This window comes from Dermacentor variabilis, chromosome 1 (assembly GCF_050947875.1).
Source record: "Dermacentor variabilis isolate Ectoservices chromosome 1, ASM5094787v1, whole genome shotgun sequence".
Classification (NCBI taxonomy): Eukaryota; Metazoa; Arthropoda; class Arachnida; order Ixodida; family Ixodidae; genus Dermacentor; species Dermacentor variabilis.
In genome coordinates this window covers 124,134,776-124,161,436 of record NC_134568.1, presented here as the reverse complement: position 1 = coordinate 124,161,436, position 26,661 = coordinate 124,134,776, and the positions used below count along the sequence as shown (strand labels likewise).

At 44.0% G+C, this 26,661-nt stretch overlaps 1 protein-coding gene across 1 annotated transcript in view; it reads right to left on the bottom strand.

The window, feature by feature from the left end:
* LOC142584210 (uncharacterized) overlaps positions 1–23,073 on the bottom strand; it is a 48,394-nt gene extending 25,321 nt beyond the window's left edge. Inside the window, exon 1 of the mRNA XM_075694372.1 lies at positions 22,915–23,073. The gene's annotated coding sequence lies outside the window, so the exon portion shown is untranslated. The remainder of the gene's footprint in view (positions 1–22,914) is intronic.
* Between the last annotated feature and the right edge of the window lie 3,588 nt (positions 23,074–26,661).

Here is a 26,661-nt window from a genome sequence, read left to right as displayed (position 1 = left end):
AACCTAGGGCCAAACAATGAAATCTTCCTTACCTCAGTAAGGAAGCCTTCATTGCGATGAGGCTACCTTATGTCACTCAGAAAGCTTCCTTACTGAGGGGCCCTCGGTGAAGGCTTCCTTGGTGCTTCCTCAGCATAAGGTAGCTTCAAAGCTAGCTTCATGCGTCCTTAGGCCGCTCCTGGCCCTGAACGAGCGCTTTACCTCACTGCTTAACCACGTGACATTTGCTTGCGCATGCGCGCTGTCGCCCACCTGCGGAGAAGCGCCAGCACGGTACTTCTTGCCAGGCATGTTCGTTTCAGTCACGCGTGCGGCATGAAAGCGTTGCTAGGCGTTGCACGACGCCGGCATGCCAGCGTTGATGGAGCACATCAAGTTTTGCACTGTAATGCGCTACTGTTTTTAACTTTAGTAAACAAAACTAGAAGAAAGCGTCCACGCTTCTCTATATTAGCTCTTCAATTTAAAGATTGTGCGACGATACAACATTTTTTATAGAATAATGGTGTTCGCGTAAATATTTTAAGAGATAATCTCGAACCCAGGCATGCGACAACCGCTCCTTACGTGAGGACGGGCGAAGGGAGCTTTCAGAGTACGCTTGCTTCCTCCATCGGTCCTTCGCTGTAAGGAGGCCTCACGTAAGGTTAGGAAGCGCTCGAAGAAAAGGAATGTTTCATTGTTTGGGCCCTAATTTAAGAAATGATCTAAGGAGACTTCAACTGTGATGTTCATATCAAATGGCATGCTCCAGTCATGTCGGGCACGGAGGTGCTTGGACGTTGTCCTACTAAACAGTCTTCCCCCAGCGTAGGGTAGCCAACCGGACTCTTGACTGGTTAATAGCATTGCCTTCCTTTTTATATGTCTCTCTCACTCTATTATCGAAACAAAGAAACGTTACTGTTTCACACCAAAACAAATTAAAACAAAAATAAGGATGATGCATCCGTATTATCTAAATCAAATATGTTTATTGAGTGAAATTTTGAACCACCGCGAACAAGAAGAAAAGAAAGAGAAAAAAGCTCACCATAAGCCTATGGCCAAATAACTGCGAAATAAATCCTGTATAAAAGTATGCATTTTAACTAAATAAATATAGCCTACTTAAACAATAGGAGTCGGAGTGTGCTAATGTCTGTCAAACTGATCAAAAATAGTGAAGTATAGTGCTGACGACTGCACGTAGTTTGGACATAGAGGCTCTATGGTTCTAATTCTACAACATTTCTAGACCTAGAGAAAGCGTACGACACGACCTGGTGATTCGGGATCCTCCACGATCTTTCCGATATGGGCATCCGTGGGAACATGCTAAACACAATTGAAAGCCATCTGTCTAACCGCACTTTTCGCGTAAAAGTAGGTAATGGTTTATCTAAATCATTCACCCAAGAAAATGGTGTTCCGCAAGGGGGCGTACTTAGTTGCAAACGATATATTGTAAAAATGAACAGCCTGCATACAGTCGTTCCACGCGCAATGTTTTATTCCGTTTATGTTGATGATGTACAAGTAAGTTTCAAATTATGCAATATTGCTATCTGCGAACGGCAAGTGCAGCTTGGTATAAACAAATTGTCTAAATGGGCGGATGAGAAAGGCTTCAAGATAAACACCCAAAAAAGTACCTGCGTACTCTTCTCAAATAAGAGAGCGGTAGCACCACTGCCTAGTATGACGATCAAGGGAGACCAATTCTCTGTGAGCAGCCAACAGAAATTCCTGGGAATCACTTTGGACTCAAAGCTCACGTTTATTCCCCACATTCAAAATCTGAAAATAAAATGTCCGAAAACAATGAACCTTCTCAAGCTTTTGTCACGCACTACATGGGGTAGTGATCGAAAGTGCCCTCTGAATTTATATAAGAGCCTTGTCCGCTCCCGCCTTGATTACGGAGCAATGATGTATAATTCTGCAACCCCAAGTGCATTAAAAATCCTAGACCACGTCCACCATCTGGGTAACAGTCTCGCGATCGGTGCTTTCAGGACAAGTCCAATGAGTGGTCACTTCATCTGCAGCGGTCATATAGCAGTTTTACATATTTTCTGAGAGTACAAGCGAACATTGAACGTCCTTGTTATTCAACCATAAGCGATATCGCCGCTGCTACGCTCTTCCATAACCGACCTGCAGGGAGGAAGCCGTTTGCTTTGCGTGTGAGGAAACTAATTGAGGAAATGGGTGTTCCACTTCTTGAACATTGTCCTATGACTCAAGCGAAACTGTTACCGCCATGGCAGTGGCAGCTCATAGACTCTGATATTTCGTTTGTAGATGTGACTAAACGTGCGCCAGAGGCGCATATTAAAATGCGTTTTTTAGAACTCTAGTATAAGTACTCTTGCACTGAGTTTTACACGGACGCTTCCAAGTCAGATGCAGGGATTTCTTTCGCAGCCATCGGCCCATCTTTCTCAGAAGCCCATGCACTATTGTCGGCAGTCAAGCACCTAATGAAATCAAAACTTCGAAAAACCGTCATATTTGCAGACTCTCTAAGCGTCGTAAAAGTCCTGAAGTCACTCTGTAAACACAAAAATCCTTTACTTATTGAGCTTTACTGCGTTCCTTTTGGAGCGTATGCATATATTCCCAGCATATCATTATATGCTTGGTACCTGGCCATAAAGGCATCGAGTGTAATGTTCTAGCAGACCAAATGGCCAGATCAATTAAATCGCAAGATACTCTTAAATCGCAACTGCGGAACCACTGGCAACGCTTGTGGGACGCGGAAAGAAGTAATAAGCTACGCGCAATCAAACCTTCGTTAGGTTTCTGGCCCTCCGCAACAAAGTCACGCCGAATAGATGTCCTATTCTGTCGTCTCAGAATAGGACGCACATTTGGCACCCATGATTTTCTACTTACTGGAAATGAACCCCCAACCTGTGGTAGATGCGGGGAGAGGCTGACCGTCCTCCATGTCCTACTCGAGTGTCGGGAAGCCGAAGCTAAGAGAAAGAAACATTTTCCTCTGGCATACCGTTATTGTGTCCCACATCACCCGGCTATGTTTCTTACCAAAGAACCGCTTTTTAACACCAAAGCAACCGTCGGTTTCTTGAATGAAGTTGTCCTACATGTTATTAGTCCCATACATTCGTAGCGCTTCCTCTCTTCAGAGGATGTCGCTGCGTTAGCAGTATTGTATCACACATGCCTCCAGGCCCTTGTGTCTCAAGGGCTCTGGTGAGGCCTTAGTGCTGTGGCAAATCTTTGCATCTGACATGTTTTGCATATCATATCATTTTTCGCAATGTACTTTAAGGCTCATAGTACACGCGTTTGGTCCTCGCCATAATCTTATTACACGCATATTTTACGCACTTTACAGCGACTGTCTTTAAGCCTCTTTGCAGCCACGTCACATCAACTTCATCAAATGCATCATTCCACTGCTAAATCACTAACACTAGCATGGGGCTCTTTGGCCATACCTGGCCCCTTGCGCCACTAAACATCACACATTCATTCACAACATCCATTTCTATGTCATACAGAACGAAAGTCGCATACATCACAAAGTAGAAAAGCTCAGAACTTATGTAATTCCCACTATTATTTCGGTACCATCGCGCAATATTCTTTCAAGCATTGTAACAAATATTTAGTTCTCATTCCCACTTTAGATTATTGCATTTTTATAGGACCGCACCCCTTCTCTCTAACAAGCCGCCCTATAACCACTGGACGCTTGTCCAGTTCCCCGTAGTAGAGGGTGGACGCAACTCTTTGAGGAAAATAAGAGACAAACAAAAATAGGGTGGTTTTCCCTGTTGAAGTATGCTGCTGCTGCACTAGACGAGTTCATAGCAGTAGATTTATTTGCGTGCTGTTTTCTTTCTTTTCCCTTTTTTTTGTTTTACGCCTAAGTGTATCTTTTATTCTTGTACTTTTTTGTTGCTGTATCTTCATTCTCATTTTACTTGCATTCATTTGTCGTTGTCTTGGACTCAATTTTTGTTGTTGCTCTACCCATGAGTCAGTATTCAGGTCTTAGGGTTGTGTCTGGGCATCTTAATTAAATAATTATTTGCTTCTTCTTTTTTTTTCTTTTCGGCCCTCGCAGTAACTGATTTTCTTGACTAAGCCTGGCGACGTATGTAGTTGAAGGATTATTAAGCACGCTGAACAACTCAGCGTCCGGAAACAATGGCGCAATACACACATTATAATATCGCATACAAAGAAAGAAAGAAACTCGCCAAATTTACGGTACGTGCATAAGGAAGCCTAAAGCTTAGAACGTACTGACTACGCATTTTGTACTTCAATGTGAATAACAAAACCAGGTGACTATCTTTCCCTGCATTTGGATCGGACGTGTCACGTATTCAAAAAGCTGTTAGAGTGTGTGGGACAAAAGTTCGCAGTGGTTGTTCGAACTATTTTGTCCAGACTATTTTGTCTTTGCTCTGACTTGAGTATTTCTTTGCCTTGCAAATGCTTGTGATGTTGTTATCGTCATTGAAGTCTGGTTGTCCGTACCTAATCCTTAAAGACCAAACACTTCATTTGAATAGCAATGAAATGATCGAACTCGTGCAATGCTTGATTGTTTAAGGATGACTAACAGGCTTATTGTCTTGTTAAGAGGTAAGAGGCGCAAATTAAGAATAGGGGGCCGGTGCAGACATCGTGAATTTTCTGCGACGACCTGTGTGCTGTCTCGTAAGGCTTGCCACTTCGACGGATTCAACAGGCTCGGGGACAAAATCGCACCGTGGCGCGTCTGGAGTGCCCGTTTGAAGCAATGAAGATACGTTATCAGCTGTGTCTGCCACTCGTCCGCAGCGGCCGTCTGCGAAGGCATCCGACTATTTGATGTAGGCTTTGCCCTCACTCGGCAGTTCTCTCACATCCATGAATCATTTTCTGCAGCATTTTTTTTTTTTGTGGGGTCGTCGACTGTCGAGCTGTTAGCTTGTTCTTCTGCACTGGACGCACAAGCGCATGCGGTAAACGACAATTCTTGCTTGTTTAACAATGTTCGAGAATTACGTCGCGGGACTTTCTTTATTGCGCCAGAAGAAGCGCCCCTAGCCCTCGTTAACCGATTATAAGCGCTCTTTTACGACACCCGTAACTGATAAGGACTCACTATGCAGAACAGCAGTGCAATTAGTAACATGGATGGACACTGCCTCTGTAACAATGACAAAGAAGAAAGGCAAAAAAAAGGGAGGGGGGGGGGGCAAGACTAGACCGTGAAAGCTCGCGCCGCAGTGGGTGAGGAAAATGGAAATCCTTTGATATCGCTCTTGCTCTTTCGTATAGTGCTGTATTATTTAATTAAACATTTTTATCGTGCGCCATCTCGCGCTCACACCCGCTCTAACCACCATCCTTGCTGCAGTCAATGAGCCACATGACAGCTGCAACGCTGCCCTCTTCTGCTGCCACGGAGAAACCAACGAGACGCTCATTCTGTGATTCAACATCAGATGGCGCTTTAGCACCGTGCCTTGCATATCCTAGACGAAGATGAAAACAGACTGGAAGGAGAAGCGGCAATAAATTACATCGGAAAAATATCAGCCAAATCTTTCCAAGCCAATGATGAGGTTGTATTTGAAGAAAAAAAGAGCATGAAAGAGACCCAAGTGGTGCTGGTGCTGACAAATTTCAACTGGAAGAAAGCGGAAGAGAAAATTCCTAAGCGCACAGCCAGCCACAGGGCTAGACGAGGTTCCCGTTAGGCTGATTAATGAACTAGGACCAAGAAGTAAGGAAGCACTGGTGAAAGCAGTGGAAAAAAACTTTAAAAGATAGACGAATACCCGACAGTTGGCGACAAAGTAGAATGAATTTAATTTACAAAGGTAAGGGGAAGAAAGACAGAATTCACTCGTATACACCGTTGAACATTATTACACCGGTAATATATAGGGTAGCAATGCAGGCAATCAGATTAAAGCTTCAAGCATGGGCAGAGAATAATGGCATTTTGGGACAACTTCAGAATGGCTTCAGAATAGGTAGGCGTTTAGATGATAACTTATTTGTTCTTACTCAGTGTATTGAAATATCAAAAGTAGAAAGCATACCGTTATATGTTGCCTTTTTAGACATTACAGGAGTCTATGACAACGTAGACCGCAACATTTTGTGGGATATTCTGGAAGGAGAAGGCTTAGGTGACGATTGTGTACAGCTTTTGAGAGAGATTTACCTAGAAAATACCGTTTGCGTTGAATGGGAAGGGATGAGGAGCGAGGAGAAAGTTCATATCAACAAGAGACTGAGGCATGGGTGCCCTTTATCCCCTGTTGCGTTTCGCCTGCGACACGTGGTTTTGCCGGCGCGACTGCGGCGGGGCGGCAGACATTTTGGCCCGATCGTCGTCGCCGCAACACTCATCGCCAGGTGTTTCCAGGCGCGTCTGCGGCGATGCGACCGCCTAGGGATCCTCCTCGCATTCCAGTCATTGTGCCCGAAACAGGCGATGCCAAAGCAGGGATCTCATTCCAGTTATTGGGCCCGAAACAGGCGATGCCAAAGCAGGGATCTCGTTCCAGTCATTGTGCCCGAAACAGGCGATGCCAAAGCAGGGATCTCATTCCAGTTATTGGGCCCGAAACAGGCGATGCCAAAGCAGGGATCTCGTTCCAGTCATTGTGCCCGAAACAGGCGATGCCAAAGCAGGGACCATCCTCTCATTACAGTCATTGTGTCCGACCGGCAGCGCCACGACAGGGTGCTACGAGATCGTGCGCAGCGCCACGACAGGGTGCTACGAGATCGTGCGCAGCGCCACGACAGGGTGCTACGAGATCGTGCTCGACATGGTGCTACGGCATCGCTACGACAGTGTGCGTCACCATTAGCCCATTGTACCTTCACGTGCTCGTCTTTTGAGGGGTTCCTTCTTGCCCTCAACTGCGAGAGTATAAAAACAGCTGCCCCCGGACGCCAAAAGGAGGGCTCCGATTTCTTCTGTTGAGTGAAGTGCTCTCCCGTCTCTCTACTTCGGTCAAACCTGACCGCCAACTCTTTGCGATGTTAAAATAAACAAGTTGTTTCGTTGTTACCAGTCGACTCATGCTTTGCCGGGACCTTCGGATGCTTCGAGTTGTACCCCAGGCCGCCAGGCCAACGCTACCCTTGGGGCTTGCGACCCAGGTACAACCACGGGCGTCAGCGCCGAGTTCCCAACAGATCGTACGAGCGGTCGGATCCAAACACCCCATTGCTGTTTATGACGTACATGGTGAGGATGGAGAGGGCGCTAGAAGGAAGTAACATCGGGTTTAATCTCTCATTTGCGAAAAAGCGTTTGATTCGGTCGAAACCTCAGCAGTCATGGAGGCACTACGAATCAGGGTGTAGACGAGCCTTATGTAAAAATACTGAAATATATCTATAGCGGCTCCACAGCCACCGTAGTCCTCCATAAATAAAGCAACAAAATCGAAATAAAGAAAGACGTCAGACAGGGAGATACGATCTCTCCAGTGCTATTCACAGCGTGTTTACGGAGGTATTAAGAGACCTGGAGTGGGAAGAATTGGGGATAAGAGTTAATGGAGAATACCTTAGTAACCTGAGATTCGCTGATGAAATTGCCTTCCTTGGTAACTCAGGGGACCAATTGCTATGCATGCTCACTGACCTGGAGAGGCAAAGCAGAAGGGTGGGCCTAAAAATTAATCTGCAGAAAACTAAAGTAATGTTTAACAGTCTCGGAAGAGAACAGCAGTTTACGATAGGTAGCGAGGCACTCGAAGTGGTAAGGGAATAAATCTATTTAGGGCAGGTAGTGACCACGGATCCGGATCATGAGACTAAAATAATCAGAAGAATAAGAATGGGCTGGGGTGCGTTTGGCAGGCATTCTCAAATCATGAACAGCAGGTTGCCACTATGCCTCAAGAGAAAAGTATATAACAGCTGTGTCTTACCAGAACTCACATATGGGGCAGAAACCTGGAGGCTTACGAAAAGGGTTCTGCTTAAATTGAGGACGACGCAACGAGCTATGGAAAGAAGAATGATGGGTGTAACGTTAAGGGATAAGAAAAGAGCAGATTGGGTGAGGGAACAAACGTGAGTTAATGACATCTTAGTTGAAATCAAGAAAAAGAAATGGGCATGGGCAGGACATGTAATGAGGAGGGAAGATAACCGATGGTCATTAAGGGTTACGGACTGGATTCCAAGGGAAGGGAAGCGTAGCAGGGGGCGGCAGAAAGTTAGGTGCGCGGATGAGATGAAGAAGTTTGCAGGGACAACATGGCCACAATTAGTACGTGACCGGGGTAGTTGGAGAAGTATGGGAGAGGCCTTTGCCCTGCAGTGGGCGTAACCAGGCTGCTGCTGATGATGATGACAAACAGGCGGGTACAGTAATAGAGCAGCAGCTCCCAGGTTTATTTTATGTGACGACATTGTGTTGCTAGCTAACAAGCAAAGTTATTTGCAACGTCTGGCTAATTTCTTTGAGCAGAAAGGCAACAATTTATGTTTGAAATTTAGTGTTAGAAAATCCCGTGTTTTGGTATTCAATGAAAATAGTGAACAGACTGTGGAGATACAGGGCCAGGAAATACCTCGGGTAACAAAATATAAATACCTTGGTATATGGATAAACGAAGACAATAGATATATGGAGACACAGGAAAAGAAAATAACAGTGAAGGGGAAGAGAAATGCAGCCATGAGGAAGCACACAGCGGTATGGGGATACAATACGTACGAGTTCCTCCAAGGTATGTGGAAACGTGTAATGGTTCCAGGACTTACTTTTGGAAATGCGGTTGTTTGCTTTAAATCAGGGGTACAATCAGGCCTCGATGGGAACCAAAGGTCAGTGGGTCGCCTCGCATGGGGCGCTCACAGGAAGACTACAAATGAAGCTGTGCAGGGTGATATGGGCTGGACTAATTTTGAAGTGAGGGAAGCTCGCAGTAAAATTTAGTATGAAGAATGGCTGAGGTATACGGAAGAAAGTAAATGGGCTGGGAGAGTGTTCAGGTATCTGTACAGGAAAAATATTGATTCACAGTGGAGGAAAAGAACTAGGAAGCTTACCAGCAAGTATGCGGCCTGTAGGGTGGGCAACACAGCAACGAAGAAGGTCAAGCGGAAACTCATAGAGGCTGAAATAATCTCATGGGTGGCGGCAATGGAAAAGAAACCTGCCATGAGTAACTACTTAAGAGGAAAAAACGAAATCAGGAAAGAAACAATTTATGATAACTCAAAGGGAAGCTCATTACTTTTCGAAGAGAGATCGGGATGCCTTAGTACACGCACCTATAAAGCGAGATATAATACGGAAGAAGAAGCATGTGCTTGCTGTGGTAAAGCTAGGGAGACTATGGAGCATGTTTTATTAGAATGTGAAGACGTCTACGCGGCGGTTGATTTAGGCGCCACTGGCCTCCTTGAAGCCCTTGGGTGCAGCGAGAGCACTGGAAAGGTAAACATGTCCGCAATAGGCATTAGTAAGAGGCGACTGGAGTATTGGCGGAAGAAAAGTAGGGAAACGACAAAAGACGAAGACGTACAAAAGCACAGTTCAAAATAGGGGATCAGAAAATTTAGCTAGAATAGCAGCTTGGGCTTGTTGGTTTTCCATCCTGCTAGTAACAGCGCAAAATATAGACAAGGGACGAGAGAAGAAGACACCACAAGCGCTGCTAGACACCACAGCGCTTGTGGTGTCTTCTTCTCTCGTCCCTTGTCTATATTTTGCGCTGTTACTAGCAGGAAAGAAAATTTAGGTGCGGTAGTTCATAGCGTTTTTTTTTTCTTTTTTTGTCGTTTAACCTAGGTAGGACATTAGGCAGTGTAATAGCAAGAGCTTGGTGGCTCAACCCACCGCCCGTTCCAGAGGGGACGCTCATAACATCCATCCATGTATCCATCCATCCCATGGCAAGCTTAACGCCTCAAAGTAGCGTCTATGCGTTTGTGCGTTTTTGTAGGTTAGAGGCCTCTGGTAAGTGATTGGAGGGAAACGTCATGCCGCGGAAAAAATAGAAGCGGGAAAATTCCCTTCGAGTAGGCATTTTGAGAATATACGCCGAACCTCTCTTTTGCGTGTTCGCCAGAACCTGCCAATTGTTCGCAATTAATATCAGCCGTAGTTCCATTTTGTCATTTTGTCTGTGCGCATGACAAAAAAATAGTAATTTTTGACTAAAGTGCAAGAATGTGACAGAGTTTGTGGGACAGCTATTGCTTCATATTAATTTTCTTTCTGTTTCTCTGTTTAACTTTGTTCTGCCGTGGGAGTTGTTCAAAGGATGAACAGCTCCGTTTTTTCGCAGTCTTTTTGTCGTAAGACTTCGCACCCATGCTGTCTCGAAACAGGCCTGGAAAACTGCCTTTGAAAAATTATAATGTGTTCGTGTTTTATACTGTCTTTTTGTTTCTGCATGAAGTAGCGATTAAGTAGTTTATCTTGCAATGAATATTTGTATATCCGATACCACAAAACAATCTCCATTACAAGACACTCGCACGGCTGCAGCTGCTTCTCGTACCTGCCAAGTGGTTGTTTCTTAAGCCTCGTTCGCTAAAATATTATTCTGCCATACATTAGTTTCAACGTAATATGATCACTACTTTCCACTGATTTGATTCTTCCCCAAACGTTTCCGTTTTGAATTCAGGAATAAAATTCTCTTTCCAATTCCATCCCTATCTTGGTCAACCCCCCTCTGTGTGTTTGCGATATCAGTAAAGAAAACACGAACAAAACCAAATAAAATGTCGTCACCGTCAAGTGTGATTGCATGTTCAATAGCATTACCAGTATCGTCATATTAGGAATGATAATTTCAGGGCACGAAGGGGTGACACCATGGCAATGGTGTCAATGGCGTCTTTTCGCTCATGATTGTGTCCTATACCACCCTATCAATACCGTCGCAGACGTCTCTGCTCTTCAGGAGGACCTCTTTCATATTCAAGACTGGTGTGCTACATGGCTCATGTCCCTAAACGTTAGTAAGACTGTGCATATTTCATTCCATCGTCGACCTAACTACATTCCCCCTGCCTACAAGATTAACAAATGCACTATATCTACTACCGACTCCTTCAAGTACTTAAACATTCACCTATCCAAAGATTTGTCTTGGACAAATCACGTAAGCCACATAATTAATTCAGCTAACAAAATTCTTGGTTATCTTCGCCGTAATATCTTCATGCACAACCACCCGTGAAATCAGTTGCCTATAAAACGCTTGTGCGACCAAAACTTGAATATGCATGTGCTATCTTTGACCCTTACCAAACTAATATTACTAAAGCCCTTGAAAGCGTTCAAAACCGTGCTGCTAGATTTATTCTTTCAGATTAGTCATATCACACTAGCGTTTCATCACTAAAATCAAAACTAGACCTATCGTCTCTTGCCTCTCGTCGTCGCCTATGCCTCTATCACAGGTTTTTTTATTCCATACCTCGTGACAGCCAGCTGGTCCAGGCTCATCGTGTTCGTCGAACAGGCCATCCGAACTCCGTAATCCCACCACAAGCCCGCACCACTACGTTCCTGCAGTCATTCTTCGTCCGAATCGCCCGAGACTGGAATGGCCTTCCCAGACAAACTGCACTCATCCGCGATACAGCACGCTTTAGATCTGCCATTGAGTGTTCCGACTCATCTTTCTAATTTCCACATCATCAATCCCGCCTTTTACAGGCCCACCCCTCATATAATCTCCTATTTTGGACCCTTGACGTATTAATGAATAAAATAAAAAATATAAAAATAATTGGAGCCAAAAGGAATTTTGACAGAAGCGTGCGAACACGTCGATTTTGTAAAATGCGACTGTACTGCATTGAAGAACAGGTGCGCATTTATTTTACCACATAAATATAGCATTTCAATGAAGACTGAATGTGTATATAATTTATTTATTTATTTATTTATTTATTTATTTATTCATTGTACGCATCCACTTTGGCAAACAGAACAAATTTATTTTTGGCGTTTCGAACGGTCTCCAGTCGATCTCAGGTCCCCGGAAAATATATTTACTGTTTTTCGACGTGGATTCCATGAAATAACGATAACGTACAATGTAATTTTGTCACGTAAAAATCCAGAATTTAATAAATAATAACTATTCACTTGCCAGGAACGCTTATTGTTCAACTGTATACGTATAAACATCTACTATTAGGGGTGGGACTTGCGTGGGGCTGTTTACAGGCGTCAAGAAACCGGGGTTCTGACACGCAAAATACTACTTCGAATCCAGTGGGACCCGCCGTGGTTGCTCAGTGGCTATGGTGTTGGGCTGCTGAGCACGAGGTCGCGGGATCGAATCCCGGCCACGGCGGCCGCATTTCGATGGGGGTGAAATGCGAAAACACCCGTGTACTTAGATTTAGGTGCACGTTAAAGAACCCCAGGTGGTCGAAATTTCCGGAGTCCTCCACTACGGCGTGCCTCATAATCAAAAAGTGGTTTTGGCACGCAAAACCCCATAATTTAATTTTTTTTTTAAATCCAGTAGGCTGCATGAATATTTCGCTATTTATTATATTGCTAAACTCAGCCACATCATGGGGGCCGTTACGTCGTCCCAACATCGAACTGACGTAAGTTCCAGGAGGTACCACGATTATTAAGTTGTCGGGGCACCGACTACGAGATAAGTGTACGTTTTCTTTTGTTTTTGACGGTTTCTGTGTTTATTTCTGCGTTCATATGTTGTTGTTTTCTTCAGTCAATACCTGTTTTCTTTAATATAAATTACATTCCTGGGAGCTTATAGTAAACATCCTTTCGTCATTTATGCCGCTTGAGTGGTTCTTTGCACGTAACTGGCACCACAAAGTGATTAAGTACTTACTTTTACTTTGTAATTGTCAAGATTACTTTTTTTTTATATAGCTATCATGCTTTGTTGAAGCGCAACCTGGCATACTCGCTTTCATTAAAATGGAACACAATGCGGCGTAAATGACCCCAGTTCTACTCATTTTACGTTGTTATGCCGTTACCTAATTACAATAATCTTTCGTGCGCACCTGCGATAATCAAACATTATTTTTGCTTAGGAATTGGTACGGCAGCGTATTATAGGAAAATATTTTCTTATCAATAAAGATTGATTGAATTGTCTTGTATTAGAGTCCGAGACTAACTTAGCAAGTGTCATAAACTTTTACGGAGCCACAACTGCTGAAACACGAAAAAAAGAAAACTTTGAAATACGTGACGTCGCATTGCTTTGGCTGGGGCTTTGGCGTGAAATTAAAAAAAAATATGTTAGTTCTTTTCTTCATATTATATTTCAGTAATCAACGCCTTGTCGCGGAACCAGCGAAAACTGAGCAATGAAAGAATGCTTTCTCAGTATAAACTGATTTAACGTTTCTCTTTACATTTGCGTTGGTGGATAGATGTTATGAGCGTCCCCTTTGGAACGGGGTGGTGAGTTGCGCCCCCAAGCTCTTGCTATTATACGGCCTAATGTCCTGCCTAGGTTAAAAAAAAATAAAAAAAGAAAGAGAAAACACCACGATGAATTACCATGACCCAATTTTCTAACCGCCTATTGTGAACTTTGTTTTTGTACGTCTCCGTTTTTTGTCGTTTCCCTACTTTCCCGAGCTCAAGGCATTCTGGAATGAGGACGCCTCTCCAAAGCTGCATTTACCTAATAAAGATGTTTATTCTCTCTCTCTCTCTCTCCACCAATCTTCTAATAGCCTCTTACTAATCTCTATTGCGGACATGTTTACTTTTCCCCTGCTCTCGCTGAACCCATGGGCTTCAAAGAGGCCAGTGGTGCCTAAATCGACCACCGGGGAGATATCTTCACATTCTAATAAAACATGCTCCATCGTTTCCCTAGCTTTACCGCAGCATGCACATGCTTCTTCTTCCTTCTTATATCTCGCTTTATAGGTGCGTGTTCTAAGGCATCCTGATCTCGCTTCGAAATGTAATGAGCTTCCCTTTGAGTTATCATAAATTCTTTCTTTCCTGATTTTGTTTTCTCCTCTTAATCCTTTACTCATGGCAGGTTTGTTTACCACTGCCGCAACCATAAGATTATTTCAGCCTCTCTCACTTTCGCATGACCTTCTTTGTTGGTGAGTTGCACACCCTACCGGCCGCATACTTGCTGGTAAGCTTCCTAGTACTTTTCCCCCGCTGTGAGTCAATGTTTTTCCTGTACAAATACCTCAACATTCTCCTAGCCCACTTACTTTCTTTCATATATTCCTCAGTCGTTCTTCATGATCAATTTTACTGCGAGCTCCCCTGACTTAAAGACCAGTCCAGCCCATATCACCCTGCACCGCTTCATTTGTAGTCTTCCCGTGGGCGCTCAATGCGAGGCGTCCTTTAAAGCGCACCCAAAGCATCGTACACGAGCGTCGTTTCGATTCCGCCCCCATGAGAATTTTCATTTCTATTAGCTGATTGTGTATAGTAATTATAAATACTAAAGTTGTAAACACTGATGTGGCGAAGCACGCGTCAATCACCGCAGCTTTTGAATCGCCATTGAGGACGGAAGGCGCGGTCGCTTGCCCATGATATCTTTTGCATAGCTCGTGTTATGTTGCCGACGACCAACTTGACGACTACGGTATTTGAAAGGGAAAAAGGAAAAAAAAACGATTGATTTAAGGCTTCGGCTGTCCGTCAAAGCTAGGTAAGTTAAGCATCGCGAGTACTTTACTAATGAAATGGTGAGCGTTATGGCTGACTTTCTCTTGCATCCCGCGACGATGCTGCTGGTCAGAGCGCGCCGACTTTCCCTTGTCGTGGACGCATTGGATCTGTCCGCCTATTTATATAGATTTTGGGCAATAATTTGTCGTAAAAACTCAGTGTCCATACTGAGCATCAGTGACGAGTCTACACAAAACCATGCGGGATGCTGCACAGCGATGTTGAGCAGTTGCTGCTCTCACACTGCGTGTAGCAGTGATGTTACATGCAGACTGCGCTGCTGCTGAAGCCTAGTGCAACTCTACGGAGAAATTTCCAACAGCTTATTCTAAGAGCGACGGGTAGGCTCTTCTGTCTTGTTTTGCGTGGCGCTCACAGCGTGCAATCTGGATCGATCAGTTGACGGGCCAATTTAATTTGCACATGCTTTCGAATGTGCGATTTCTGCATGTCTTGTCGTCTTGACAGGCGCCATCGGACATATCTACACCGTATTCGTTAAAAATGCCGTCAATACGAAACACTTCCTGCTTCACATTGGGCGGATAAGCTCGCTGATGCCGTGCGCAACGTGCAACGTACGGGAAGGCGTGTCACACTTATTCTGCAGCCTATATTCACATTAAAAGGAACAGCTGCAATGTCCGCTCTGTAACTACACCTACGCCTATCACGCTTTGAGCCTCACGAAAATTAGCCTGCTCTCCTGCTATAAAATAATAAAGACCAGAGAAATAATTTTCAACGAGCTTTCAGGCAGGTTCTCGTTCTTTGGCTCTTTGAGTCCAGTGCAGTATACGGTCGCCACTAAATAACTATCACCAACGCTAAACGGACGAGGAGGGTTAGTAAGGTGACGCGCATGATTGAACGCATCTTCCCTGTTTCTTTGTTTGTTTAGTGCTGCTGCCTACTTACTTAGTCAGGTAGCAATAAGCCGAGGCTGCTCTCGTTATGGCTATAAGTGCCGACTTGAGCTCGTATATAGCAGCTATTACCATTTAAGAAATGTGTCGCAGGCGCCGAAGAAGGTAAAATGAGTAAATACGCTGATAGCGAAGACTAAAGGAAAATGCAGACTATCAGAACCGCAGTAATTCACCGCATTTTACGTCTCTTAAAAGAGAGCCGTGAGTGACGCAACGGCTAAGGCCTCAGAATTAATTTCCACCACGTGGCGTTTACCACGCAGCAAAGCTACGTCACTATCACGGTAGTTTTTACGTTCTGTACACATCCGAATACCGTCGTCGAGGCTGGGAGTCAAAAGCTTGACGTCATAACCAGCAGCAGAAGGCCGTTGCCAATGGGTATTCCGGCATGTCTATCCAACCCAGCAGGAGTGGAAGAAGGAAGAAATCCGGCTCAGCTTTGATGGTTAGAACGTCTGGCATGTCTTCAACTAAAAACCAACCAAATCCTGCCAGCGCATAGACCTTCGGAGTCGACTGCTCTTCAGAAACCTGCGCCGGCTTATTACGAAAGAAAATAAGGCACGATTTCAAGGAAAACATTAGGAAAAAAAAAAGATTCAGGTGTTCGGTGTTTGGACGATATGCCAAATTCCGTAAGCAGCCTTTCCTATGCACAGATTTTTGAAATAACAAGGATGGCCTCGTTCCGGCTGGTAGATCGGTATGTTTATAGACACCTGTTTTGAAAGTTTGGACGGTGCGGGGCAGTGGGTGTTAAGAATGAGGTCACCAGTCCGCACGTATATTTAAACCCATTATTCACGATTCTAGCGATTTTTGACTTGGTTACGTAAGAGGAGGTGTATGGAGAAGCGCCACTTGTGGGTTTCACAGGCCACTTGGCTTTTAGGTCTTCGTCTTCTTTCGCGCAAAATACAGTCAATTTTCAGAGTAATCTTCGTAAAAAAATACAGACGTAAGCGAATTAAAACTATGTGCGCGTTAAAACACGCAGGCATTCATCGTACCGGCTAAATCACTGTGTACGGGTACCCATGTCCGCAGCGATGGGTCTAACTTTCAAACTTCATCTCATACAGCTCGCCGTAAAGCGGTGAAATCTACGGTTAACGCGTAAATTTCGAGGCAAGTTAGTAGGTTAGTGGCTCAAGTATATATAATGCTTGATCACTACTACCAAAACCTTGAACCTCGTTTCAGATATGGCACGTCGAACAAAAATATCGTTATGCTTGCCTTGACTTAAGCGGCGGCGACGTACATCCATGTTTTCGAGGTGAAGCGTTGAACAGAATTTCACTGCACCGACAACTGACATCGTGCAATGGGGCTGCTCTGAGTCCACGAAATTAACGACTTGTCCCTGTTCTGGCTGGCGTGGCTATTTAATAACACTGCTTCGATGCGCTGTTGTATTCATAGTGACTCAATTGTTCAACAGCAGCTGATCTTGGAATACCTTTATCTGCACGGTAGGAATAATTATTTAGTTGATGCAAGGAAGTGTACCTGTGCTCAAGTCGCCTGCGAAATTTCGTTTCAATGTAATATTATCGGTTAATAGTATGCAGTGACACTGTTTACATATTTCTTCTTGCTAGGTGTACCTACCTTTCTTTCATCCAGTGGTTTGCAGTGATAATCCTGAATTTCAACTTTTTCGTACTTCAGAATACCTTTATTCTCTTCTGTGTGTAGCAATATGTTTTGTATGACAGTTCTTCGGTATTAACATATGACATCTGAACACAATAAATAAAAGTTGAAGTAAACGAATAAAGATGCAAGCAAAGTCAAAAGAAGCAGAGAAAGGCTTGTACTACTCGGCATTGTGACGAATGTGAAATGAAGCTGGGTGATTCCACGAGAGATCGACACGGGTCAAAAATTTCACATTTTAGATTTCATTGAATATTTCATATTTTATGCGCATATCATTAGGTAGCACTAAAGTGAACGTGGCTTCTTTGCCAAATGAATATTTTAGGAGGAAAAAATAACAAGATTCTTCAGTGTGGAGGTGCCTATTTAATGCACAAGGCATTTTCACAAATTCACAACGATGTGAAATACATTATGTTACAGCTACAAAGGATACATTCTTGGGTGTAAAACCTAGACGTAAAGAATAATAATAAATAATGTTTGGGGTTTTACGTGCCAAAACCACTTTCTGATTATGAGGCACGCCGTAGTGGAGGACTCCGGAAATTTTGACCACCTGGGGTTCTTTAACGTGCACCTAAATCTAAGTACACGGTTGTTTTCGCATTTCGCCCCCATCGAAATGCGGCCGCCGTGGCCGGGATTCGATCCCGCGACCTCGTGCTCAGCAGCCCAACACCATAGCCACTGAAGACGTAAAGAAGCGTCAGCTAGCACTGTTTCAGGCTTCCGTGCAAAACGGAAGTGTTTTTAAAAAAATTGCTTAATTTGCTACAATCTTCAAAAGTTGCTATATTTACGATTTTTTATCAACTAAACCAATACATGTAGCCTTTTGAAATTTGCTGGACTGCGAGACCTTAACATATTCAACAATTGTGCTGAATATTCTTGCTGTATCCCAAATTACCATTTCTACAATTCGCCTCAAATTTGAAGTTTTGACAAAAATGAACGCTATTTAAAAATGAAAATAAAAAAAAAGCCCATCGTAAATATTTCTCAAAATCTCGTAAACAACTATTCACAGGCACGTGAAAAAGAATATTAACAAACATGTTGCATTATTTTGTTTGTAATCACAATACAGGTGGTAGAAATGAGAGCTTTGCCAGAATGCAGCAAGGTGCTGAGGAAAAGGAACATCGGGGTAAAAAGAGCGTGCATAAGGCTCTGACTTGCCTAAACTTGACCGTAATGGCGACGTAAATGCAGTTTTGACATTATAATTAATACTTCTGCATAAAAGTGCGTTTAGTACACTACTTATTCGCTTGAATGGGAATAACGAAGCGTCTGCATAACCATTACGTGGCTCATTTTATTTAACAGCAAGTGCGTGCGCCTTGCAACGTAGATAATTAGTGCGTTCTGTTAATGCAGGGTTTTTATTTCTTTTTGTGCTGCAGAATTAACAGTTAACTCTGTATAAATGTACACAGGTAACAGGATGCACGGCAGGTAAATGCCTCTAAATATGTCGTACTGGTCATTACATGAACGTCATTATACAATCTAATAGGCGGTGGTGGGAGTGGCGATGGTGTTGGTTAAGGCAGGGTTAGCTGGCAGATAGTTCCAGCGATTGCTTATTTTACCGCCTCTGAAGAAAAAGAAAAAAAGCAACTGTTAGAATACTGTATAATCAAAAGTTCACAGTCCCTAAGGATCACCACTTGTCGGAAAGTTCAGTTTCCTAGAAAAGCTGCAAAGGAGCACGAGACTTCCTCTTTCAGATACTTGGGTCTTTTGCGAAACATTACCTGGTCCGCGCACTCTTGAGGAAATTGCCTTCTGTGCAAAGCCTCAAGTAGAGCATTTATTTCTTCATTGAAGTATTGGCAAGACCAGATGAACTGTCGGCCAAACTTGCTGGTATATAATGTATGGGATAGTTGTTGAAGCACCACTGACGAATGCTAAACGATGATAGCGTGCTGAGAACACGTCCTAAGTTAACGAAGCGCTGCAGTACTGGCAGCTCTTTCCGCATTTTTCTATAGCACCAGCTGATCCTGAGGGCCAGATAACGCAGTTCTAATGGAGCGAATCCAATACGCAGTGGCACAGTTGCTTGCCTGTTGACTTACTGACCTGTCAGTGCACACTTGTTGATGATCCGCACATGCCGCATGGAGGCAGGGAGAGGGCACAAGGAACTTCGAGCATACCCGCTGTATACGCTCAGAGAGGCTTGATCTTTTTCCAATTACCTGCAGCAGTGCGAGACCCGAATACAACGCGATCGAAATTGGTGGCGTCAGGCTCGCTTAACCAAATGTGCCATAACCGTATGCCCGGAACACGTGGTAAAGATTTCCACTGGTTCCTTTTGAGGCAGCGAAAGTTCTGTACTTCATCCACATCTGCATAGAGCAGTTTGACGTTTTTCAGCATTGCGGCCATCTGCGCCACCATTTCAGAGGCTGACCTAATGAGTGTAGTGCTGTCTGCTCAGAAATTGTACAGCGAGGCTTGCCGCTTTACTAAGCCACCAATACCATCGCAAGCGTTTTTGCCATGTCCTGTGGCCGAAAAAAGCCACTTTGTTGACGCGTGCTTCTTCTGTGACAGCTGCTAAAGCTGATACTTGTTTTTGAAATGGCTACTGGCGCCGTCAGACACGTATGTAGCATGTTTGCCAAGCTGAAGTTCTTCCTTCATGCACTCATAGATTTTTTCGAGCGCAAAGCAAGCGTGTGCAGCATCATGACATACGTCATCACTGAGAACCGCAAAACGTTAAGTGGATCCGCTATATATACTCGTGAAGACCCACGCAAATAGCGAGACCTGTTTTTTTTGTGCCAAGGGTATGATTGTACGTCCTTCGGTACAACAGCTGTGCGATTCTCTGCAAAGTCAAAGACACGGGATCCGGGCTGTTGAATCCGTTTGGCGTCGTGTATTGCTGATGCTTGAATGCCCTTATATAATCATGGGTGAGCCACTTGACAAGCCACGCACCAAGCTCCTGGAGAAAGGTAGTACCCTGTGCTGGTCTTTCTTACGAGGTCGCCATTTTCCCATACCGCATTGTTTACTTCTGTCTCTTCAGGGATTCCGAAAGTTGTAGTAGTAAAAGCATCCTCATTTGCACAATAATCACAATCGCCCAGGAAAGAATCGGTCGTGGGTGAGGTGCAAAGACATAGTTCTTTGAGGTGGGTAATTGTGTAGGCACCTTCAATGAGCCCTTCTAGCGCGGAAACACACTGTGTGGCGTTGGCGCAATACATGCAGAGGTACACTTCTTCTTGTGCAGCAAGAAGAACCCATTTCGGCCGGAGAGAATAAAGCTTTGAGAGCCCAATAGATGTATCCGGATTGGCTTCTTTAAGAGACCATATGTCTCCCTTACCGAGCGGGTCATGAATCTCTTGGCAGCGTACTGTTTGTTTCCATCAATCGAAACTGATACTACGTCCTTTTTGTTGGGACTCTGCCGAGCACATCCATGCTCGTCTTTCGTATAATATTCCACAGCGGTCTAAACGTTTGTTGGGTTCAACCGTGTTCTCTCAGGTGCGTCTGGTGCTGACAATATTCCACGTTTCTCGCGCCAACGCCGGGATTTGTATGTCATGTAGGCTGGCAAATTTGGAATGAGAGCTTGAACTTTTCGGCGCTCCAGCTGGCTTCGCAGTAGAGTCAACAAGCGCATTCGCTTTTGGTACGAAGAGCACATGTCATAGGTTTCTATAAATTTGGTGAACCATTCGGTGCACATGCCGCATTTGGTACCTGAGGGGTCCAAATGGCACTTGCACTATACGAAATAAGATTTGGACCTTGCAGTGCCACCGAGTTGAATTTGCTTTAGCACCGGGCGAAAGTTCCTTCGTCGCGAATCCGACTTCTGCTGATGAACGTGAGGCAAACTTTCAAGTGGCACTTCTTTCCACCTCCCAGTTCGTCTTCTTCAGGCAAGAATTCATCGCCTCCCGTGGATTCACTTCCCATTCTTCTACACTCTATCAACTCGATTAAAGGAGACGATTTTTACAGCAGCCGCATCTGAAAGCGTGAACTAAATATGGGCGTCAATGATGGCCGAGGAGAGGCATGACTCCTCCAATTTATGCCGGAAATTCAGACATTTTAGAACGGCGTGGTTGAAATAATTATAGTTTACCAAAACTGCCTTTACGTCTCCATTACGGTCAAGTTTAGGCAAGTCAGAGCCTTATGCACGCTCTTTTTACCCCGATGTTCCTTTTCCTCAGCACCTTGCTACATTCTGGCAAAGCTCTCATTTCTACCACCTGTATTGTGATTACAAACAAAATAATGCAACATGTTTTTTAATATTCTTTTTCACGTGCCTGTGAATAGTTGTTTACGAGATTTTGAGAAAAATTTACGATGTGTTTTTTTTTGTTTTCATTTTTAAATGGCGTTCATTTTTGTCAAAACTTCAAATTTGAGGCGAAATGTAGAAATGGTAATTTGTGATACAGCAAGAATATTCAGCACAATTGTTGAATAGGTTAAGATCTCGCAGTCCAGCAAATTTCAAAAGGCTACATGTATTGGTTGAGTTGATAAAAAATCGTAAATATAGCAACTTTTGAAGATTGTAGCAAATTAAGCAATTTTTTAAAAACACTTCCGTTTTGCACGGAAGCCTGAAACAGTGCTAGCTGAACCTTCTTTACGTCTAGGTTTTACACGCAAGAATGTATCGTTTGTAGCTGTAACATAATGTATTTCACATCGTTTTGAATTTGTGAAATTGCCTTGTGCATTAAATAGGCACCTCCACACTGAAGAATCTCGTTATTTTTTCCCTCCTAAAATATTCATTTGGCAAAGAAGCCACGTTCACTTTAGTGCTAACTAGTGATATGCGCATAAAATATAAAATATTCAATGAAATCTAAAACCTGAAATTTTTGAGCCGTGTTGATCTCTCGTGGAATCACCCAGCTTCGATCCCATTGCTTTGGCTTGGGTGACTATGTCATTAATTGCCATTTCTTTGGTCGTAGTGAGTTCAGCGATACACATGAAATTATACAGATGTATGCAGGAACTATCACTTCTATTGAAATTTCTATTTCGTATTTCAAAATTTGTATTTTTTCGTTACGGGAGCCGACCTAATGTTCCGATATTCTTGGTCGTAAAGAGGAACAACTTTCACTAGACGAAGCACAGTTGGCAGAAATTAAAGCATCCCTCCCGCGTGTAATGAGAACCTTCAACACACACATGCAGAACGGCGACATGCAAAGAAAAAAAAATTGATCAGTGGTGCCAATCAAAATAAACAAAAAAGTCGTAAAATTCATAACTGACACGAAAGTGCATGGCGATCGTATATATGCTCTTTAAAAATGGTAGGTTGGGTCAGAAACATAGAACACCAAAAACACCATGACCGAGGGACATAAAGTCGGACTTCAGAGAGTGCTTTCTTTTGTAGCAGGAAAGCAATCTCCTTACCTTATACTATTTCCGCTAGCGAGTAGTAAAACATTCACAATAGTATTATATTAACTTAAAGCTACCTCTCGCTTTACCCAATCCACCAAATATGCCTATACAGAGCCAAAATTTAAATATAGTATGCACTCTCTCTCGAGTGATACAGAAGAAACATCTCTGTAATACAGAAATGGGCCTATATCTACGCACCATTTATTCCTGGAGAAGCGTGGAGGCGAGCATCCGCCGAAACGACGTTGGGGCCAACGTATGCCAACAACTGCACTCGTCACGACGTCCGTCCGCGAAACCAAACAACGAAGGCAGAATGCCCGGCAACATATTTTGGTCTCGTTGAGGTTGTTTATGAAGCACCTACCTGCCCTCTCCCGACCCTGCTTTATCGCAACACGCTGTTATACTTCTTATCGGCTCCGCAAGGTGGAAGGGAGCCAAGCGCTACGGGTTGTGCAAAGAGATGCGGTTGGAATGCAAGCAAACGTTGCTGCGCCCACACCACGTGCTCGCGGGTGTTGCCCACAGGCGCGGCTTGTGCCTTATGCGCATCAGAGACAGCTGGATATTTTGATGCATCAAAAGGGTGAAACCGTGCCACGCTTCTTGGTCGTTGGATTTAGTGGTTTTGGCTCTACGATGCAGGTATTTAGCCGCCGGGTCCCCGCACACATCACCAGAGCTGCTGTGGAGCCCCCTTGTTAGGTGGACACGGCACTTGCAAACTCTGCCGAGCCAGAGCGAATGTTTACCACAACCATTGACACTTTCGCCCGTATCAGCGCTCCATGCACACTCATGTGGCTCAGGGAACTGAGAGCTTCTGAAGAACGCGGTATATGATCTGACTATGAAGGAATTGAATCTGTGGAATTTTTCTGAGAAATGCTATTGATACTTATTATGCTTGAAGAAACATGCAGGAGAGAATGATGATTTCAATGTTTAGTCCATTACTTACAGAAACCTTTTACTGTTATGGCGGTGGTCATGAAAGTGTCGCTCATGTGTTGAATTGCGGCGATTATAGGAGAGCCAGAACTCGATATATGCATGTAACCACGAGTTTTAACATATACCGATCTGGAATTGGCCGGGAGATTACAATAATTGCTTTAACTGATATTCCACCGGAATAGGCCTTAACGCTAGGCTTTCTTTTTCTTTGCCTTTTAGTTGCAGTACAGAGGAGGGGAGGCAGTTGTAGCTGAAGAAAAGGGTCACTGTCGCTTGCAGTCGAATCTCTGGCACATTTATTTTTTCCATCCATATACCCGTAACTGTATCTCAACTGTTATTGCATTGTGTTCTATCACGGAAAGAATGTGCACTGGTTTGTGTTCAAGTGTTATTCTCACTCCTTGTCAGTTCTTTCTTGTGTTTGCCTAAAAAAAACTGCGTACTAACCTAGAGACACCTACCCCAGCTTGCTATTCTTACTCATTCAATCGCGATCATAGAGCCGCTGGCACGATATTTCTACTTCGAATGCCGCTGTAGGTGAAAAGTGAGCAGTAAACAAACGCAAAATAAGATCTTTAGGCGCTGCAGGTGCTGTCCAAAATATTTCAGTAGCCACGACGTGGAAGACGATGCAGCTGTTGCGTAACGAAGAAACATGCAATGTATTTTTTACACCTTGGGAGCTGCGTTTGCGACAGAACTTGTGATACTCTGTCTCTTCCTTCTTAGTACATTGGCTGATTCGTTGCCGGGGAAACAGCGAGGAAAGACTAGGCGATGGCGTACGTGAGTGCGATGGCTGCAGATCGTAAAAGAGCAGCCGAGCGTCTTAACGAGCGCCATAAGCAGGACAGTGAAAGCTCAAAGCTTGCACTAAGAACGACACGCTGGTGATCCAGATAAGACGTTTAGAGCGTCACCGTATGTCGAGGTCTAGTGTTCGAGGCGTGCTGCACGGTGCTGTAGTCGCACTCATTGCGATGCAAGCTGCGCGAAAATCCCAAAGATGATAGGTAATTTATAATATTATCCATATTTGCCCTCGTAATTATTTGAAATTACTTACTTCTAAATAACAAAAGATGCTTTGTGTAAGCAGTTCCGAGGCGGAGATCATGTAAGGGGGTGTCGATGCGTCGTGGAACCTTTGGGTCTAGCCGCTCACGATGTAGCTAAACTGATTACAAGATTCCTTCCTCTGTGCTTTCAGCGAACGAGTGTAACTCATGTAGTTCTCTGTTTTAAGGCCTCATACGATCCGGCATATGTCGGACTGGGACGTGGGATTAAGGCTGGTTTCCGATTTGTCATGTGCTGCTTTTGACAACACATCCACGATTTCATTTCCTTTGATTCAACAATGACTTGAAACCCACTAGAATACCACATGTTGTTTTAACCTTGCAGCTTGAATAAGTTCGTTTGGGAGAGCGTAGGTCACACGGCCGTCTATTTATTGGTCCCGGAGTGGTATGTTAATTACACATGAAAGCCTCCGAGGAATCGGAGATGCCGACCAATTTTCTTTGCTTCATTGACAGCTTGATGAAGCCGATGGCTAGTAAAATGGGCTACGAGTTCCGATGCCATTGAAGAATACAGATGGCGCAACTGAGGCGCATATTATTCGTGCAGCTCTGGGATGACAAATGTTGATGTTGAACATCCTTTGGTAATTAACGGAAGCATCATGCACACATGAATAAAGTTTTGGCATCTTTCAAGTAGATGATGTGAATTTAACTGTAACACTGTAACCGCTGGAACTTCGTTTTTGATGCACCTTGGCCTCTCTTGTTTGTAGGTAGTTCCCGAAGGCAAGGTGGGTAGTTTCAGTGAGGATGCTCGAAAGTAGACATGGTAAGCTGCGGAACGGACCATTGGGACACACCATGAACTTGCGTAATATAAAACAGTCCCGCAGTGGTGCCTTAGTGGCTACGGCGCTGCACTGCTAAGCATATTCCGGTCACTTCTGCATAATTTCGATTGGGGCAAAATGCAAAAACAAAGCAGCTCGTTCTCTCCGCCCTACCACCTGCGTGCTTTTTGATGACATTGCACATTGCGCTTCCTATAGAACTACAAAACGTTACCATTAATGAACGTGGAGCCACAGTACTTATAAGGGCGTGTAAAATGCTGTTAGCTGTCCTTCACTGATGCGATAACGAGCACACCCTTATTCGCACTTGAGTTATGTTTAGCGAACGTTTGGTTGCTCTGGATCACAACAAATGCTATGGGCAACCGCGATACAAAGTCACACACACACTTATTTTTTTTTCCACAATGGAGCTGCTCAAGCGGATAAACAAGGCAATGCCGACTGCCTCCCAGCGTATGGGGGGAAGCAACCACGTGCGTCGCATTGACGGGATCAAGAGCAGCCAATATGACCTTGTGTGGGACAGACGTCACACAAATGTGTGTTTATGCGTAATGTTTGTCATCGCTTACGGTTTTAGAACAGCGAGAAACCGCCTGACACAATGTATTCTGAAGATCGCGTAGGAATTTTCGAACATATTAGGGAGTCGGGGGCTGATAACTACTGTTCGCGGTAAGAGTTAACGAAATCTAACGGTCAATCGAGTCGGCAAGTTTTGCTGCAATGAGACATTATGGGCTAGGAATGAGGCTATCCCTCTGATATCATGCTCGAACACATCGACGAAGTTAATGAAATAAGAAAGACATTCGCCATTAGCAGGGTTCGAACTAAGAACCATAGGGTTCTATAGGGGCCACTTTAACACATAACCAAAATAATTGCCCAACCGTGTTGCATTGTCCGTACATCAAGTTGCACTGTTGCAAAATGAAATCACAGAACAGTTGCAAAATGGTTATAGCGGGCCAAATTAAAGGTATACATTACCAGAAAATATGAAATCTCTTATTTTGTGATATAAATAAAACCTGTCGAGCACTGTCAAGTGAACGAGGGTGGTGAAATGTATTAGCCAACTCGATGGC